We start from the raw sequence: 18,604 nt of genomic DNA on the forward strand, positions 1-18,604 counted from the left end.
ATCAGGTCAGTGACATGTTGTTGTATCATCATCCTTTCTCGTGTCTTTTCTCCAAACGCAGGTGGTTTTCTGAGACAAGTCGCAGCACAAAGACTACACAGAGCAGGACCACACTGGATAATCAGACAACATGAGAATAGGAATACTAAGATGACACCAATGACCATTAGAACCTTCCATCCCCACGCTGAGATCAGAGTCCAAAACCACTCCATGAAGGACCAGTTTCCTTTGTCTACATGTATGGAGTCTGAGATCTTGTGCAACTTAGAGATCGCCTCATAGACTGTTGGAGCATTATTAGGAATAAAGACACAGCAGCTCGATTGGATCATTCTGCATACCCCACCTCGATCTGCAAGTATAACGTCTAGAACCATACGGTTCTGCAACGTCATGAGCCTATCCGCCTGAAGCTCAGCTGTCAGATTGCTAAGGGCACCAGCAGTTTCAGTAATAGTAGATTCAACTACCCGTGTTAGCTGACGTATGTTTCTACTATTGGCCATAGGTCCCCAAAACGGAAGGAAGCCTTTGAAGAAGTCTCCGGCTTCCTGACCAGCGGTATCTTCCTTGCTGAAGACACCTCTTGCTACTCTTGTTCTGTGGTAATCAGGTGAAGCAGTGTATGTCGGAGGCAATAATCGAGCAATATAACATGATCCTGAGAAGTCGGCAGGCAACCATGTATAAGCTCTGTCTCGACAAATGAAATAGGTACCCCTAGCAGTAAGAAAGGCAGGGGAAGAGTTAGCCGGAAACACATAAGTCTCTACGCACTCACTCCTCCCTAGCTGAGCTCTCGGATTTCTCCCATTACCTTGCAAACAGACCTGACCTCGGTGAGGTACGACCCAGATTGGAGTTGAGCTTTTACGCTTGCTTTCTCCTAAACTAAGGCGATACTCTGAAGTATTCCAACTTAAATATACTCGCAATTCGTCTCTAGGGTAAGATGGAGTATTATTGACGTCCTTGACCATGTCAATAATTCCCTGGACTAAGGCTTTGTTAGCAGAGTTATATTTAGTGGAACGTGGTGGACGTGGAGGATAGGTTTCAAGGGCATAAGCAAAGATGGTTTGGAAGGCCTGAAATGATCCATTATAGCTGTAAGGCAAAACCAAATAGGGAATACCTTTATCCATAGTGTGAGGTATCAGACCACACACCCAGCAGTCTGTAGTGTTAACTACCAGTTGGTGTTGGTGCAAGAGCTGTACAAATGTGTTGTTGGTGAATTCTGAACGTCGGGCTTGCTCATGTTCTGGAAACGAGTGGAAAGAGTGTATAGAAGAAACAGTAGAAATAGCAGGATCAAGGGGAGGTACTGTAGAAACTGGCACAAAAATCAAATTTATGCTAAAGACGATTCCACCCACCAATGTTGCTAAAACAATCAAAAATGTAACGGCACATTGCATCAAGAAACATTTGCTGTGAAGAATTCTATTAAGTCTGTTTCTGCGAACGTAAATCACATTCTTTCGTTGCAGCGCAGGAAGCTCCATCTTCTACAATCCGCTCGCGACCACTGATGATGTGTACGTAGATGAAAATGCCTCTATCAGCCCTGGGAGTTCCCAGAACCAACAGAAAGATCGACCTTGTGTCAGACCCCTGCAAATTCAAACTAGGCACACAGCCACGACCCTACGGCTACCCAGACGGCAAGGCAATTTTAAAAACAATAAACAATAGCAAACTTCCTGGCTGAAGGCAAAAGTTCAATATATTAAAATCACAATATGCAGTTGCCTGCTTTATTTGTCCTTTTTATGACTTCTAAGGTTGTATTTCTGTTTCGCTGGTACTGTTTGATCGGAAAATAGTGTATCACTAGCAGCTGTTGCAGAGTTTAAGTTCGCAGATAGCAAAGTTTCTTCTGATGCTGGAGACAAATGTTCAGTGTTCAAAGGAGTCTTTTCAGGAGGAGAGTTAAGTTTCAAAGTGTCAGTAATCAAATCGGCATCGCTGAAAGGGATAAACTTCGGAGTGATTTCAGATTCGGAGGCACCAATTCCCTTCTTCACCCAGTCGTCTAAAGGCAGCGGTAACGGAGCACGCTTTACGTGAGAAGCGTGGATCCAGTGTTTTCGGCCAGCGACACGTACGGCTGTCCTCGTTGCCAGCAGGACCTGGAAGGGGCCGATGTAGCGAGGCTGAAGATTCTTTGTTCTCGCAAAGTTTCTGACCACCACGTGGTCGCCGGGTTTCAGCTGATGCCCTGGACTCTCCGGAGGTTTTGGCAAAGCATCAAAGACCTGTTGATGAATAAGACTTAATTTAGCAGTCAAGTCGTAAAGGTAGTCTATCAACATAGGATATTCAATGGAGCAAAATTGTTTAGGCCTCGGCACACCCCAGATATTTGCCGGACGGCCAAACACAATCTCATATGGAGAAAGCCCTATTCTAGAATGCACTGTTGCTCTCGTTGATAACAAGGCCAAAGGAAGTGCGTCTGGCCAAGCTAAACCTGTGGATGCTTGTATTTTGGCTATCTTAAGCTTGAGAGTGCCATTGTAACCCTCGACTAAACCAGCAGACTGGGGATGGTTTGCACTATGGAATTTTTGTTTCAATCCTAGACCAGCACACACACTCTGCATAACTTTCCCTATAAACTCACTTCCGTTATCTGACCATACAATCCGTGGCATGCCATACCTAGGGAAAAATTCCTTGAGAAGGATTTTGGCAGTCGATAGGGCAGTGTTGTCCTTTAGTGGGTATGCTTCTATCCACCTGGAAAAAGCACAAACTACCACCAGGACGTATTTTAAATTGTTGCAGCGTTCCATGTGAATGAAGTCTAACTGAATTACTTCAAAGGGGCAGGATGGAGGAGCGAAATGACCAGCTGGAGTTGGAGTTCCCTTGCCAGGATTATGCATCAAGCACACCATACAATTTTTCACCACTCTCTCTGCACACTTACTGATTCCCTCATTCTTCCAGACCGGAGCTAACATCTTACATATCCCTTTAGAACTTATATGCGCTACTCCATGCGCCATCGTCACTACTGCAAGCACATATGCATCAGGCAACATCCAACGCTGCTGTTCTGTCAAATCAATCCAACATCCATTCGAGTCCAACTTGCCCGTACTTTCTCTCCATACACGTTTCTCTTCCTCAGTCGCTTCTTTCTGAATTTCTTTCACACTTTCCATAGTGTCCTCACACATTCCAGACTCAGCAATCCATCTTGCAGACGTAGCAACATACATTCTACTCATCGTGTCTCTAGCTGTCTGTTTAGCAGTTTCATCAGCAAAGGCATTCCCACGACCAACATCATCCGTGATTGCTTTATGAGCACTGCACTTTACAATCGCAACTTCAGTCGGCAAGGTTAGAGATTCCAACAAGTCGTTAACTAGCTGACCATGTTGGATCTTAGTCCCATGGGACGTAATGAAACCTCTTTCTCTCCACAACCGGCCAAAACTATGGGCCACGCCAAATGCGTACTGACTATCTGTAAACACATTCACTCTCTTTCCCTTAGCTAAAACACACGCTCTTGTTAGAGCTATTAATTCTGCAGCTTGGGCAGAATTCTGACTTATTCTTGCAGTCTCCACAATCGTCTTCAAAGTCGTTACTGCATAGGCAGCAGTCACATCACCATTCTCCAATTTAAAACATGACCCATCCACATACAGCGTACCATCTGGGTCTGATAGGGGAGTATCCTTTAAATCGATACGTCCTTTTGTCTCTTCCTCCGTTTTAAAATAACAGTCATGTGGCTCAGAATCACTCGACTCTTGATCAGTCGGCAACAATGTTGCTGGATTCAATACATTACATCTTTTGATCTGAATATGACTCGCTAATAATGTCAGCTCGTAACCAGATAATCTCGCACTAGTAAGGTGTTGTGTCTTCGTTCGATTCATGAGTGTATCCACTGCATGAGGAACCATGACCACTAGCATATTGTTCATCACCAAACCAGCAGATTGTCGAATGGAAGCTGCAGCTGCCGCTGTAGCCCTCAAACAACTAGGTAACGCTCTGGCTACCGGATCTAATGTTGATGAAAAATACGCACAAGGGCGTTGTTTATCACCAAATTTCTGTGTCAGAACACTCAACGCGCAACCTTCTCTTTCGTGAACGTAGAGCGTGAATGGCTTACAGTAATCAGGTGTACCCAATACAGGAGCTGAACACAATGCTTTTCGTAATTCAGTAAAACTCTCTTGACATTCATCAGACCATGGCACCGGACTCGGAACATTTTTCCCAGTCAAAGCTACCAATGGTTTTGCTAAAAGAGAAAAATTTGGGATCCACTGCCTACAGTAAGAGGTAATACCTAGAAAGGCACGTACTTCTCTCTGTGTGCGTGGAACATTCATCTGCGTAATTGCTTTTATTCTTTCTGGGGTCAACTTCCTTCCCTCCTTTGACAAGAGATGACCTAGGTAGGTCACTTCTTGGCAGCAGTATTGCATTTTGGAAGGAGACACCTTATGATTCAAATTAGACAAATGATGCAATAGGGAAATTGTAGCTGCTTTGCAAGTTTCCTTGTCATCGGCAGCCACTAAAAGATCGTCTACGTACTGTACTAGGGCAGAACCTGGAGGAAGGACAAAAGAATCTAGCTGACTTTTTAAAGCTTGACTGTAAATGGATGGACTTTCACAATAGCCTTGTGGAGCGCGTTTAAATCTGAAGCTGCGACCTCCTAAACAGAAGCCGAAAATATCCCTACTTTCTTCTGCTATCGGAATGCTGAAAAAGGCATTCTTTAGGTCTATAACTGAGAACCACGTAGCTGTAGCAGGTATCAATGTTAACAAGGCAGTAATGTCTGGCACTACAGGAAACTGCGGAATTACAATCTTATTAACTTCTCTAAGGTCTATGACAAACCTATAAACTGGAGGTTTTGTAGGATCAGTTCGCTTCAGAATCGGTAAAACAGGACTGTTACAGACATTTCCTCTAGTTTCTTCAACTACACCTTTCTTAATCAAATCTTGTACAATCAATAAAAGTGCACGCTCACCTTCACTCGATATTTTATATTGGGGAATTCTTGGAAATTTCACATTCGCTTTCAAAGTCACTACATACGGTGGAATTTCTAGGAGACCTACATCATTAGGACCAGTCGCCCACAGAGAATCAGGGAGTGAACGTAGCTCCGGCGGGAGTGCGTCCATTGACAAGTACATCGGAGAGGTGATATTTTTACCCAATGTAAGCTGTACTCCTTCCGGAGAACAGTACAATGTCGCATATAGTCGTTTTAACAAATCTAACCCAAGCAGATTTTCATTACAACCTGTCGTCAAAATCAGGGGTGCTTTCAATTGGCACGGTCCAACAGAAATAGACAAAGGACCAGATATCGGGTTGTACACAGGGGCGCCTGAAAAACCTACGGAAACATTTGTTGAGCCAGACAAAGGTGCGCCAGGGAGTTTCGCATGCATGATAGAACTTTTTGCGGCACCAGTATCCAACAGAAACGGTTCGACTACACCTGATGTTGCTGCTGCGACATAAGGCCCACTCTGATCCACTGGAACTGATACTACTCCCTCTCTCTGTCCATGGCTGTCCTAGTACCCATTTTGTTGAAAACCCTCATCTACTTCACAATAATCTTCAACAAGATATTGCTGAGATCTATTTTGCTGAACGGATTGTCCATTTCTCTGATCAAAGTGATTGGAGGGACGATCATTCGTTTGTGGAGGCATAGCACCTCGTCCTCGTCCTCTAGAATTCTGCACAAAACCACCACGACCTCTCTGAGCTGCTGCTGCATTATTTTGCGCTAAGATCGGACATTCATTTTTATAGTGGCCCTCTTTCTTGCAGTACGCACACTGATTCCATTGATATTGAGGTCTTGATGTACTGTAATCTGTTCTTTGGTATGAGTTTTGCTGTGTATTAGTCTGATTCGCGCGAGGCGGATACGCCTGCTGCAAAAGAACTTTAGTTTTTAAATCTTTCGTTTTCTTCTCTGATTTTTCCTTTTCCTCTTTATCCCTATTTTCGTAGTACTGCGCAGTCGCAAGTATTTGCGCTGTCGTAGATACAGCCCACGCACTTTCTGAGTCTTTTAATTTATTGCATAATTCAGGTAACAAATTATGCACAAATTTATCGACAAACAATCTCTGTCCTCCTTCTGTACTCATGTCCTGACCACTATGATCCACAAAAGTCTCTTCGAACCTCGTGAAGAAGTCCGAGACACTTTCGTCTTTCTTCTGCCTACATGCTGACAACTTGTCCCAATTTACACGTAATGCTGGCATCAGAGTCTTCATTAGATCAATTATTCTACCTGGCAGATTAGCGATCAAAGGTTCAGGTTTCGCACCACCTGTTTGTTGACCATCTGCTGCAGTGATAGCTGCCCAATCACCACCTAATGCAGCCTGATGATCCTCTCTACGAATTTTAGCCCACACTGGTTGTGGAACTACATTACCAAACAACATATCAATGTCGGCTAAGTTCATTATACAAGCCTCAACTGTCTGTGTTAATTCCTTGTAATATCCTGCTGGATTCTTACGCGGATCTGGCAAGGCCTGTTTCACTGCTAACACTTCTGCTCGCTTCCATGGAATGTGTATCCACACTCGTTGGAACTGTGCTGGAGCAGCCGCAACACCATTCGGTGCGTCAGCTTGCACAGCTTCGCGCCAAATTGGAGGAACCTCCCTCATAGGATATTGGCGACTTAGCTTCATTTTACCTTTCTCTAAATCTCTCGGTGAACGAAGAGATGGATCATTCCTAAAACTTAAAATGAGTTCCATCGCTTGTTTTATACTCTCACCCACTATCATTCCAGCAGCAAACTCCTTTTGAACCCTAATTAAATCTTCCAAATCTGATTCGACATCATCTTCTTCTATCTCTTCACGTAACAACGAGCACATCTCATCAAAGACGTATCGTTGCGTTGGCTCTCCCCACTGCATAAATGTGTCTAACACATCTCTCGTACTATATCTTCTACCCTTCGAAATCCACCTGAGAGCCGTGGAATCTAAAACTCCCCGTTCCTCAGTACTTGGAAGCTGACTCCGTCTCTGAACAGAGTAAGGAGTAGGAGTCTTAATCAAAGTTTTATATATAGGAGACAGCATATTAGTAACAGAATCAGTGATTCTTCGACGAACAGAAAGTGGAGTTAGTACACTCGCAGACATAGAGAATGCAGTAGAGGTAGGAATAGATGAAGAAGCAGTAGGAGTATTGAGGAAAATAGTTTCTGGAGCAGTAGGTACAGAGGTAGGTATAGGGACTGGCAGTGTAGGAAGAGGAGGAGCTGTAGGGACATTCACATTCACCACAGGAAGTATAGGAACTTGATTCTGAGGGATAAGAGCAGGAGCACCAGGTTGTCCAGCAACCGGCAATTGAACATTTGGGACAGGTGGAGTCGTAGCACCTTGTGCATACGGTGGAGGTGACCGTAACAGATAAGATAGCAGAGGATCGTTTTCGGAGTCCTCCAGTATCTTAGCCATTTTCGATGGCAAGGCAGGATAGCACTTGTCAATCGCTAAGTTATGCTCTCTAATGGCTACATCTATGGCCTTCTCACACTCGTTAGCCTGCAACTGTTTAGTCGCTTGCTCTAGAGTTAACTCTTCTTGTTCTTTCTGCTCTTTCTTCAACCTTCTCATTTCTCTTTGTTTGGATTCTTTCCGCCAATAACGGAAGGAATCAAACATTGCCGGCCGGGCTTTCTTCTTAAACAATTTCGCTTCTAAGTTGTCGAGAATCTCTTGTTCAAAACTACCATGCAGTGGCCAACTAAGGACACCATCCTTCTTACAATAGCGGACCCATATCTCATTATAAGTTATAGGACCCACTCCATACTTACAATATAAATCATATAGGGGAGTCCCAATCGGAGGAACCAGACAAGAGTCCTCCAATCGTGAGTCACTGTTGCAACTAAAACAAGACAACATTTTCCGACTTACCATTTTCAGTCCGGAACACAAAAACAAACAAACACGGAACAAATATGTGCACTCGAACCAAGAACTTAGGCCTACCAAAACGAACTGATGTATCGATACCCAAAACTAAACCAAATTGATTATCGTAACTAGAACAACTAGTGATAATCTAACAAAACCAAACCAAACCAAGAACCGATCAAGGATTTTAACAATCCTCACAAAGTAACCAGCTAGCTATCACTAAATACTTAACTGAGTCACTGAAGACGTCACCAAGGAGAAACCCGTCACGTTTCGCCGTACTAAGGACTGCACCACTTCGGGTCCAAGACAGGGCGACGGTCAAGGCAACGGCCCACTGCAGCCGTCCTGAACGGGAAACCCTCGTGGAAGAGAACTTCGGGCCACTTTTGCGATATGCCGGGATCGATGAAGTGGGGCGCCTCCCTCAGGAATCTTCACACGAAGCTTCTCGAACTCTTCAGGCTTTTGGACCGGTACCGAATGACGTCGCCCCACGTTGGGCGCCAATTGGAGTTCTGGACTTTTTGGTTCCGTCCAGAGGTGTCAGGGTACAACACCCAAAGACCCCGGAGTTCCACCTGCCTTGGTGCACAAATGAACAGAAACACGGGCTTCTCGATGGTGGCGTCAAAGACCAAAGGTTTATTACTGCAGGGACACAGAAGTCACAGAATCTACACACGGGCAGAGACTAGGAGCCTGTTCGATTTGTACAAAGTGGGTTGCTCCTTATATACGAAATTTTATGCTGGGGGCGAATTCTTTACATGTAATACATTCCCAAAACCTTTGTGTCTAAAACAATAAATATTTGGTGTTACACAGGAACCGTCGATAATATCTGAGGCCAAACATTGCGAAAAGAGGGGTTCCCACTAGTTTGTCACAATTCCCTGTCAATATTGCATTCAGGACCCGGACCGCCTCATCGTAAAGTTCGTTACCTCCCCCTAATAAAGATTCAGAAAGAAAGAAACAGAGCCAGGTGTGGAAGATAGAAAAGCGGGATAAGGGATGTTTGTGGGTTGTAAATGGGCAAGGCTACCGGCTTCGGCCGCCTAATCATGATCAGGTACAATGGACACGAAGACCAGTTTGGCAGGACTGGCCTCGGGCAGAGGAGGCAGCCTTTGTCGAGTCATGCAGCTACAGCGTGATCTGGTTTAAGGTGCACGTGTCATGTAAGAGGTGAATCTCCGGCTAAGACTACGTGTCCTTAATCAAAGTGGAGTGAATGAAGTGATCAGAGGCTATTGCATATGTGAGGGCAAGAAAACACAAAATGGCGGCCACGATCTAAGATGGATGCCGTGGGTATATCAGAAATATGTCAATGGAAGGAGTGCTCTTGCTCGTAGCGTAGCGAAAACACTAGGATATACTAAATGGATCATTTGCGGTTCACTGATACCAATATTAGGTATTTCCGACAAACTTGAAAACACGGGTTCAAGTCGTTACGGAACCGTCACGGAACCTCACGGTGGGGATCCACCGGAAGATCTTTCGGAGCATGCGCATGGTGTTAAAGCAGGACGACGAGGCGGCGTTGACTTGCTTGGACATCGTTAGGGAGGAGTCCAGGATGAAGCCCAGGTTGCGAGCATGGTCCGTTGGCTTGGGGGCGGTGCCCAGGGCAGGGGGCCACCAGGAGTCGTCCCAGGCAGAGGGAGAAGGACCCAGGATGAGGACTTCCGTTTTGTCTGAGTTCAGTTTCAGACGGCTGAGCTTCATCCATTCCGCGACGTCTTTCATTCCTTCCTGGAGGCTGGCTCTGGCGGTGGTGGGGTCGTTGGTGAGGGTATCGTCAGCGTAGGAGATGATGTTTAGCTTGTGTTGGCGTGCGATGGCTGCGAGGGGGCTCATGTAGACATTGAAGAGGGTGGGGCTGAGCGAGGATCCTTGCGGAACGCCGCAGATGACTTCGGTGGCCGCGGAATGGGGGGAGGCGGACTCTCTTGGTTCTTCCGGCGAGGAACGAGATGATCCACTCCAAGGCCGTTCCTTGGATTCCGGTGTTGCTGAGGCGTTGTATCAGGGTGCGGTGACATACGGTGTCAAAGGCTGCTGAGAGGTCCAGGAGGATGAGTGCCGCTGTTTCCACGTTGTCGAGCAGGGACCTGATGTCGTCAGTAGCTGCAATGAGGGCGGTCTCGGTGCTGTGGTTTGCTCGGAAACCGGATTGTGAGGGGTCGAGGGATCCGTTTGTCTCAAGGAAGGCAGAGAGTTGTTTGTTGACGGTCTTCTCGATGACTTTGGCAGGAAAAGGGAGGAGTGAGATGGGGCGGAACTTCTTGAGGTCCGTGGGGTCCGCGGTGGGTTTCTTCAAGAGGGCGCTGAGCTCGGCATGTTTACAGCTCTCCGGGAAGGTGGCGGATGCGAAGGAGCTGTTAATGATGTCCCGGAGTTGGGGTGTGATGATGGAGTCGGCTTTGTTGAAGATGTGGTGTGGACAGGGGTCGGTGGGGGATCCGGAGTGGATGGTGCTCATCGTGCGCGTGGTGTCTTTGGTGCTGACCGGGGTCCAGTTGCAGAGGGTGGTGGTGGGGGGCGCTGGTTTGGTGGTTGGGAGCGTGGTCTGTGCGCCGAAGCTGTTGTGTAAGTCGGCGATCTTGCGGTGAAAGAACGAGGTAAGTGAGTCGCAGAGCTCTTGCGAGGGTGTGATGTCGTTGTTGCAGGCGCTGGGGTTGGAGAGCTCTTTGACGATGTTGAAGAATTCTTTGCTGTTGTGGGTGTTGTTGTCCAAACGTTTTTTGAATGTTGTACTTTTGGTGGTGCGGATCAGCTGGTGGTGTTTGCGGGTGGCGTTCTTAAGGGCTGTCATGTTCTCCGTTGTCTGGTCGTGGCGCCAGGCTTTTTCAAGGGTGCTGCAGGTTTTCTTGGAGTTTTTGAGATCGTTGGTGAACCATGAGGTTTTCTTGCTGCCGGGTCTGCTGGGGTGGTTCTTCAGAGGCGCAAGGTCATCGGCGCAGTTGGTGAGCCACTGTGTGAGGTTGCAGGCTGCTTCGTTGGGGTCCCTCGTGCTGGTGAGAGGGTTCTGGCTGAGGGAGGTGGTGAGTTGGTCGGCTGAGATCTTGTTCCAGCTTCTGCGGGGAACCTGTTGCGGGTGGTGGTGGGTCGTGGTTCTCCTGAAGTTGAAGTGGACGCAGCTGTGGTCTGTCCAGTGTAGTCCGGTGGAGTGGCTGAAGGAGATGTGCTTGCTGGAGGAGAAGATGGGGTCTAGCATGTGACCGGCGTAGTGGGTGGGGGTGTTCACCAGTTGCTTGAGTCCGAGGTTGGCAAGGTTGTCCAGGAGGGCAACGGTGTTGCTGTTCATTGTTGTTCTCCAGGTGGAAGCTGAGGTCTCCTAGGAGGATGTAGTCAGAGGAGGTAAGGGCGTGCTGGCTGATGAAGTCTGCGATGGCTTTGCTTAATTGTGTGCGTGGTCCCGGGGGTCTGTAGACGAGAGTGCCTCTGAGGGTGGTCTTGGGGTCGGTGTGTATCTGAAAGTGGAGGTGCTCGGCGGCGGTGAGGGTGTCGTCGGAATTGGTCTTGATTTGGATGGTGTTTTTGTGGACAAAGGCGATGCCTCCTCCGGTTTGATTGACGCGGTCCCTCCGGGTGATCTTGTAGCCCTCTGGGATGGCTATGGCGATGTCGGGGGCTGAGGAGGCGTTCATCCAGGTTTCTGTGAGGAATGCGACGTCTGGTGATGTTGTGTCGAGGAGGTTCCAGAGTTCGACGGCGTGTCTGTGGACGGATCGGGTGTTGAGCAGGAAGCACTTGAGGTGATTGTTGCTGGTGCCTGGCCTTGCGGGTGCGGTACAGGTCCAGAGGCAGGTGAATTTGCAGGCTTGGCAGGTTAAAGGTCCGTGGGTGCGTTTCGGGTTGGCACGGTAATAGGCGGGGTTCCGGCCGGCGTTGAGTGAGTTGAGGGTGGCGGCGTCGTAAGTTCATCTCGTGGGCTGGCATCGTCGGGGGCCAGGGGTCCTGGCGCTGGCCGCGGTCCAGGCGCGGACGGGCGCAGATGGGCTTGCCATAGGTGCGCCCGCTGCGCGGTCGCTGAGTGGTCTGCATAAGAGTGCTGACGGGAGGGAGGAGCAGCTGGGTGGAGGGAGCGGGCGGCGAATGGGGATGCAGGGGGGTCCGGGGGACGGGGCCGCAGGGAGCAGCGGCGGGAAAAGAACGAGTGGCAGAAGGCAGCGGAGACCAGGGAGAGCAGGCGGCAGCGGCGTGGAGGCGACCTAACCTGAAGACAGGGTCAAAGGTCGCTCTGGAAGTGTGATCAAAATGAGGCTTCTAAGTGCTCTTTAATGGAAGACAGCTATTAACTACACAGTTTAAATTTCAAAGGCTCTCAGTAATCCATAAATTTATATCTCCTTCATACTCACACATGTTCCTACATTCCCAAAGACCACACTGTCAATGACACACATAGCATCTCTTTCATAGTGCCCTAAGCCATAATATGTAGTTCAAATCTTGGTTTCTGCCTTTATGGACATTAGGATTCAAGTCAATGTAGCTGTGTGTGAGGGTATCTGGTTACAGTGTGTAAGTTGTGTAGTCTTTTTTTTAATTACATTTTTATTGAGCATATTCAGTGTACAATGAGATCATCAATAAGCACATGCAAATTGGTTAACCAAATTAAACAAAGGTTGTGTAGTCTTTAGTATGTCACAATGAGAATCACTGAAGTAGCTCTCATTACATAAAATGATGAAGCTCCACCGCCCACTTGAAGTCACTGGCCTGCATTATTCAATTTTGCTAATGGTTGGTTGGTTGATTGCTTTATTTTGCTAATGGCAAGGGCTAAGTGTAGCCAAAATGTTACAACATAAAAAGTCTTAAATATTGTTTTCTTTTGGCAGATTGAAGAATAACATTTAGCGGGCAATTACGTTACGGTTGGTCGGTGCCTTTCCGACCGCATCGTAATATGCAGGTCGAATTCCTTTATAACCGCCTCATTACAAAGGTGGTGGTCGGAAAGGAATCCAAATGGTCATTCTGACTGGCTTCCAACAGGCTCAGAGAGCCCGTCCGCGAGTCGGAATGCAGCCGGTAATCCCAAGGGCGGCTCTTTCCGCCCTAGGGATTACGATGTCGGGTTTCTGCAGCCTTTCATTGCTGGCCTTTCCGACACAAAAATGCTGTCATCTTTGGTGGACCCCAGCAGGGCCCCCTTAGATGAATGGCCTCCAGTTGGAGGCCGAGGAGGAACCTACAGTGGATGTTCCAAATGGCACATCAGTAAGATTGCATTCTACATAAACAAGAGTGAGCCAAAAGCATAAGTCAAATCAGAATTAATGGCTACATTTTGGATTCAAAGCATATTCTAAATGTGTTGGGAATCGAAAATACTGTTTCATACATGTAAAAAGTGACAGATTAACATTTTGTCTAACTCCTTCACAAATGTGTGTAAGCCAGTCTGTTTTCGTTCAAATAATTGTGATAGGCATACATGTTTTGTAGAAACACATACAGGAATGTGTACGCATTGATGACAGAGTAACACATACCCAAAACCATTGTTCAGTGTCCTTTGTAATGTCCAGATGAGAAATCAATGATGAAGAAAAATGGGATACTTGAAAGGACTTTTGCAGATGGAATGTTCCATCACATATATGTTGGATATATCCCATCTGGAAAACTCAAAATCAGGCCCAAATTATGACACATTATGCAAGTGTAGGAATGCATTAGGGTGTAATATGTTGCATATTTTGAATTACATTTGAATATTTGATGTACAATTTATATATGAATCAGCATATTTAATATTTACTGTGATGTTGTAACAATTTCTGGCTACAGTGAAAGCCAGCGTGTTTTGTTAAACAATTTTATAATGGTGAAAGAAAGTTCAAATAACTAGTGATATTCAAGGGTCAAATGTGTAAATGTTTTTACTCTGTACTGAAGTGGATTTAAAATGTATCAATAGAGGGGCGTGGCCAAGATGGCGGGGTGAGCGGACGCTTCCTCCCGTAGCTCCTCCGGCCCAGCTCAGCCCGAGCCCCGATTCCTGCGCTTCTCTCCCCCCGCGGCTGCACTGCGGGTGAGAGAACTGTGCCGGAGTTCGTGGGGCACATTTTGAGACCACTTTGACTTCTGTGGCCCCGGGGGAAGTCCCCGAAAAGTTTATTCGGAGACCGCTCCGAGGAGTGGAGCCCGGGTCGCCCTGAGGTGAAGAGCCGGGAGGCGGGCGTATTGCGGCGCTGTCCGCGCGCCTCGGCTGGGCCGAGTGCTGAAAAGCTGAAAGCCGGAGATCCCGGGGGAGCGGACTAGACGGACTCCGCGGAGTGTGGAGGCTTCCTGGCCGGTGCCCTGGTGGCAAGCACCATTGCTGGGCGACGAACCCCAGCCCTGCGCCGGCGATCTTCCCCCTACTCTGGGTTTCGAGGAGTGCTGACTTGCGAACTCCGCGCCTGGAGGCACTGGATGGCGGAGTTCGAGCAGTGCCCGAGCCGGGCAAATCAACTGGTGGTGAAGGGAGACATCGGTTTCGCACTTTCCGGACCCGTTGCTGTTTGAGGGTTGCCCACGGACTTGCTGGCCCGGGCTGCCTTCTTGGGTTCCACCCTCCCGCCATCTTGTCTTTGTGTAGCTGAGCCCAGTGGCCCTTGCCCGCGCCCTTCTCACACGGGAGCCTCGGCTCGTCCTGGTACCGACTCATCTGCTGCCCCCCCTGGGAGTACGAGGCTGGAGGCCTACACTTTGGACGTTGCTGCCTGCCCTGCTGGCCCGGGGGTCGTCTTGCCCAGGCCCGGGCCGCCATTTTGTCGCCTGTGACGCACTACCCTTGTCCCCGACGAGGGCCTCACATCTGGTGCCCGCGAGCGGTGGCGCTCGCCTACAGCAACTGACCCTAGGCTTCACCGGGGGCCAAGATGACTGGGAGACGTGGCGCGGCACGAGGAGATCGCACTTTGCCGGAAATGCTCGGCAGGTCCCAGCAACTACGCGACAGGGCGCAGCCGTCCCCGGGGGCCTCCCGGGCATCAACAGACGCAACCGTGGGCGAGCCGCCAGTCACGAGGTCCTTCATGGAGGACTTATTCAGCTCCCTCAAGGAGGAATTTCAAACTCTTAAGACCGAAGTGGCTGGAGAGGTCCGGGAGGTGCGCAGGGAAGTCGAAGGCCTGGGTGAGCGGGTCGATACTGTGGAGACGGCGGCCCAACGTCGCAATGAAGAGATAACTCATCTCCAGCAGGACGTCCTCCGCCTTCGGGAGCAATGTGTCGAGCTCCAGGCCCACTCGGAGGACCTCGAGAACAGGTCCAGGCGGAATAACATCCGGGTGCGAGGGGTTCCATCCGCGGATGAAGGTGCGGACCTAGTGGCCTATCTGCAGGACCTGTTCCGCGACATCTTGGAGGAAGGAGCGGATTTCCCGATCCGCATTGACAGAGCACACAGGGTGGGCCGCCAGCGCCAGTCATCGGCACCCCCGCCTGATATCCTGGCATTCCTGCCGGATTTCCCCCTAAAAGAGCGCATCATGACGGAGGCCCGCAGGAAGCAACCGCTGACCTTCCGAGAAAGACCTGTGGCGCTCTATCAGGACCTGTCCGCCATCACACTGCAGAAGCGCAGGTCTTTCCGCATCGCTACGGACTTTCTGCGAGAGCATGAGACAGCCTATTCCTGGGGTCACCCCTTCCGTCTTATCTTTCGATGGAATGGGGTGCTGCATCAGCTGCGCTCTTTACAAGATGTCTGTGGAGTACTGGGCCTTACTGCCACGGAGGAGGAAGGGGCTACACCCGCATGGCGGCGCCCCGAACGGCGGGGCCGGCGGAGATCGAGGAGGCGCCAATCGTCAGCGACGGCGAGTCGTCCAGACTCGCCCACCATCAGAGCAGACATGGAGGAGGCCCTGAGGACTGCGGCCAGGAACTTGCCTGAATCTACTGGTGTGGCCCTAACGGCCTAACTTTTCTCCGGGGGGAGAGACTCTTAGCTTTAACGATGCTGGGCTGGGGCTGGGGGCTGGGGGGGCGAGGGGGGAGGCGTGTGGCTGGACGTCCACTTGACTGTTTTCTGCAGACTCGCCCACCTGGGCTAGACTGAGACTATGGGGTGTTGTTTCCTGTTTTTTGTTTTGGTTGGTTGCTATGGGTTGGTTCTGGGGGGGTTTAACTGTTGGTTTGGTGTGGGGGGGGTCCCGTCCGAAGCTGTCCGACCGTGTGCGATGCTGCCTCTGGCCTTCCCTGCGCCCCTGCCCCGCGCGCCCCCTCCGCTGATCCCTCGCTCGCTGCATAGCGCGTTGTTTCCCTGGAGGCGATGCCGCCCCTGAAGGTAGTGACCCTTAATGTTAAGGGTCTGAATAACCCCGTGAAGCGTAGGGCGATCCTTTCCCTGTTGGAGGGGTCGCAGGCGAATATCTGCCTCCTGCAGGAAACCCATTTACTTTCCAAAGATTGCCATAGGTTGCGCTCTGCCAAGTTCCCCACGCAACTCTTTTCCTCTGCTGCGACTAAGACTGCTGGGGTGGCCATTCTTCTAGCCAGCTCCTTCAGGGGGGAGGTGTTGCATAAACATGCTGAGCAGAAGGGGAGGCTTCTAGTGTATCGCATGCGTTTGGGAGGTGTTACCTTTACGGTTGGTTCGGTATACAGCCCAAATGACCACCAGGATCGCTTCCTGGAATCAGTGTTGGTGGACGTTACTGCCTCGCCCGATCGCCATATCATCTTGGGGGGAGACCTGAATATGGTCTTCGACTCCACCCTGGATAGGTCTGCCCAGCGCTTTCCGCAGACAGGGGAGCTTTCTAGGGCGGTACAGGACCAGATTGCGGAAATGGACCTGCATGACCTCTGGCGCGCCATGCACCCCACCGATAGGGACTACTCCTATTTCTCCCACGCGCACCGCACGTATTCACGGTTGGATTACCTCTTGGTGAGCGGACCGCTTCGTTCGGCCGCCACAGCGGCAGACATCGGGGTCTTGTCCCTGTCCGACCACGCACCGGTTTCCGGAATCTTTGCTTGGCCGGCGGCCCCCCCTCTAGGGGGATGTGGCGGCTTCGGGACACGCTTCTCCATAAGAAATCGGTTGTGAAGCGAGTGGAGGAGGTCATCCAGGACTACCTGACCCACAATAACAACTCTGCCACGTCCCTGGCAACGCAGTGGGCGGCTTTGAAAGCGGTCGTCAGGGGGGAGTTTATCTCCATTTCCTCGGCGGAAAACAGGGAACGCCAACGCAAGAGGGAGGAACTGACGGCGCAGGTTAGGGAGCTTGAGCAGGTTCACCGCCGAACAGGGGCTCCTCGTGTCTGGAAGCAGCTGAAGGCGGCACGGAAACTCCTCTCTGCGTTGGATCTAGATCGGGCGGAGTATGCAGCGCTGCGCCTGAAGCATGCCTTTTACACCGGCGGAGACAGGTGCGGTAAGCTCCTGGCCCATAGGCTCAGGGCTGCGCAGCAACGCAATGTGGTGAAGGAGCTGGTGGGAGTGGATGGGATCCCGGTTTCCGGTGACGCGGAGGTGGCAGATTCCTTTCGTTCCTTTTACGAGGCGCTGTACGCTGCAGAGCCTTCCCCACCGGGAGAGGCTGAGGCCTATTTGGAATCCGTGACCCTCCCGGCCCTGGACCCCTCCCAGGCGGACCACCTAGAGAGGGACATTCACATGGAGGAGGTCATCTCCGCGATTGCACGGCTAAAGCATGGTAAAGCCCCGGGCCCGGATGGCTATACGGCCTTGTTTTACAAGACCTTCTGTCCCACTGTCGCGCCTCTACTGGCTCGCTTGTTCAACTCCTTCTCCGAACCGGGAGCCATCCCACCGGACCTTCTCTCAGCGACTGTGTCGGTTATCCCCAAGCCGGGGAAGGACCGGACCCTGTGCGGCTCGTACCGGCCCATCTCGCTCCTAAATGTGGACCTCAAGCTTTACACCGGAATCTTGGCGGCCAGACTAGGTCTACACCTACCAGGTTTGGTGGAGGCGGACCAGGCCGGTTTTGTACCCGGTAGGCAGACGGTCGACAACACAAAGAGGGTGACGCACGTGCTGGAAAAGGCCTCACGCGTCCCGGGGGAGCGGATGCTGCTATCGGTCGACGCGGAGAAGGCCTTTGATAGGGTTCATTGGCCATATCTCGAGCTGGTCCTTGGGAAACTGGGGATCGGCGAGAAGTTCCGCACTATGGTCTTTAACTGCTATAGGAGACCATCAGCGTCAGTGCGTGTCAATGGACACAGCTCCAACAGCTTTGCCATTGAGCGCGGCACGAGACAGGGTTGCCCCCTCTCGCCGCTCCTCTTTGCCCTTTATATGGAGCCGTTTGCACAGAGGATTCGCGATAACCCGGACGCTATTGGGGTGAAGATTGGGCAATACACGCACACTGTCAGCTTATACGCGGACGATGTCTTGCTGACCCTGGATGACCCCAAGCGGTCGCTCCCTGCCTGCGTCCAGGAACTGAACGCTTTTGCCCGCGTGGCGGGCTTTAAAATGAATATGACTAAGTCGGCTGCACTGGATGTGTCGCTCTCTGCCGACACCAGGCGGGACCTTCAGAGTCTCTTTCCTCTGCAGTGGTCCTCCTCCACGGTGCCTTACCTGGGAATTTTGCTTGCTCCCTCCCT

Source organism: Lissotriton vulgaris, chromosome 1_1 (assembly GCF_964263255.1).
Source record: "Lissotriton vulgaris chromosome 1_1, aLisVul1.2, whole genome shotgun sequence".
NCBI lineage: Eukaryota > Metazoa > Chordata > Amphibia > Caudata > Salamandridae > Lissotriton > Lissotriton vulgaris.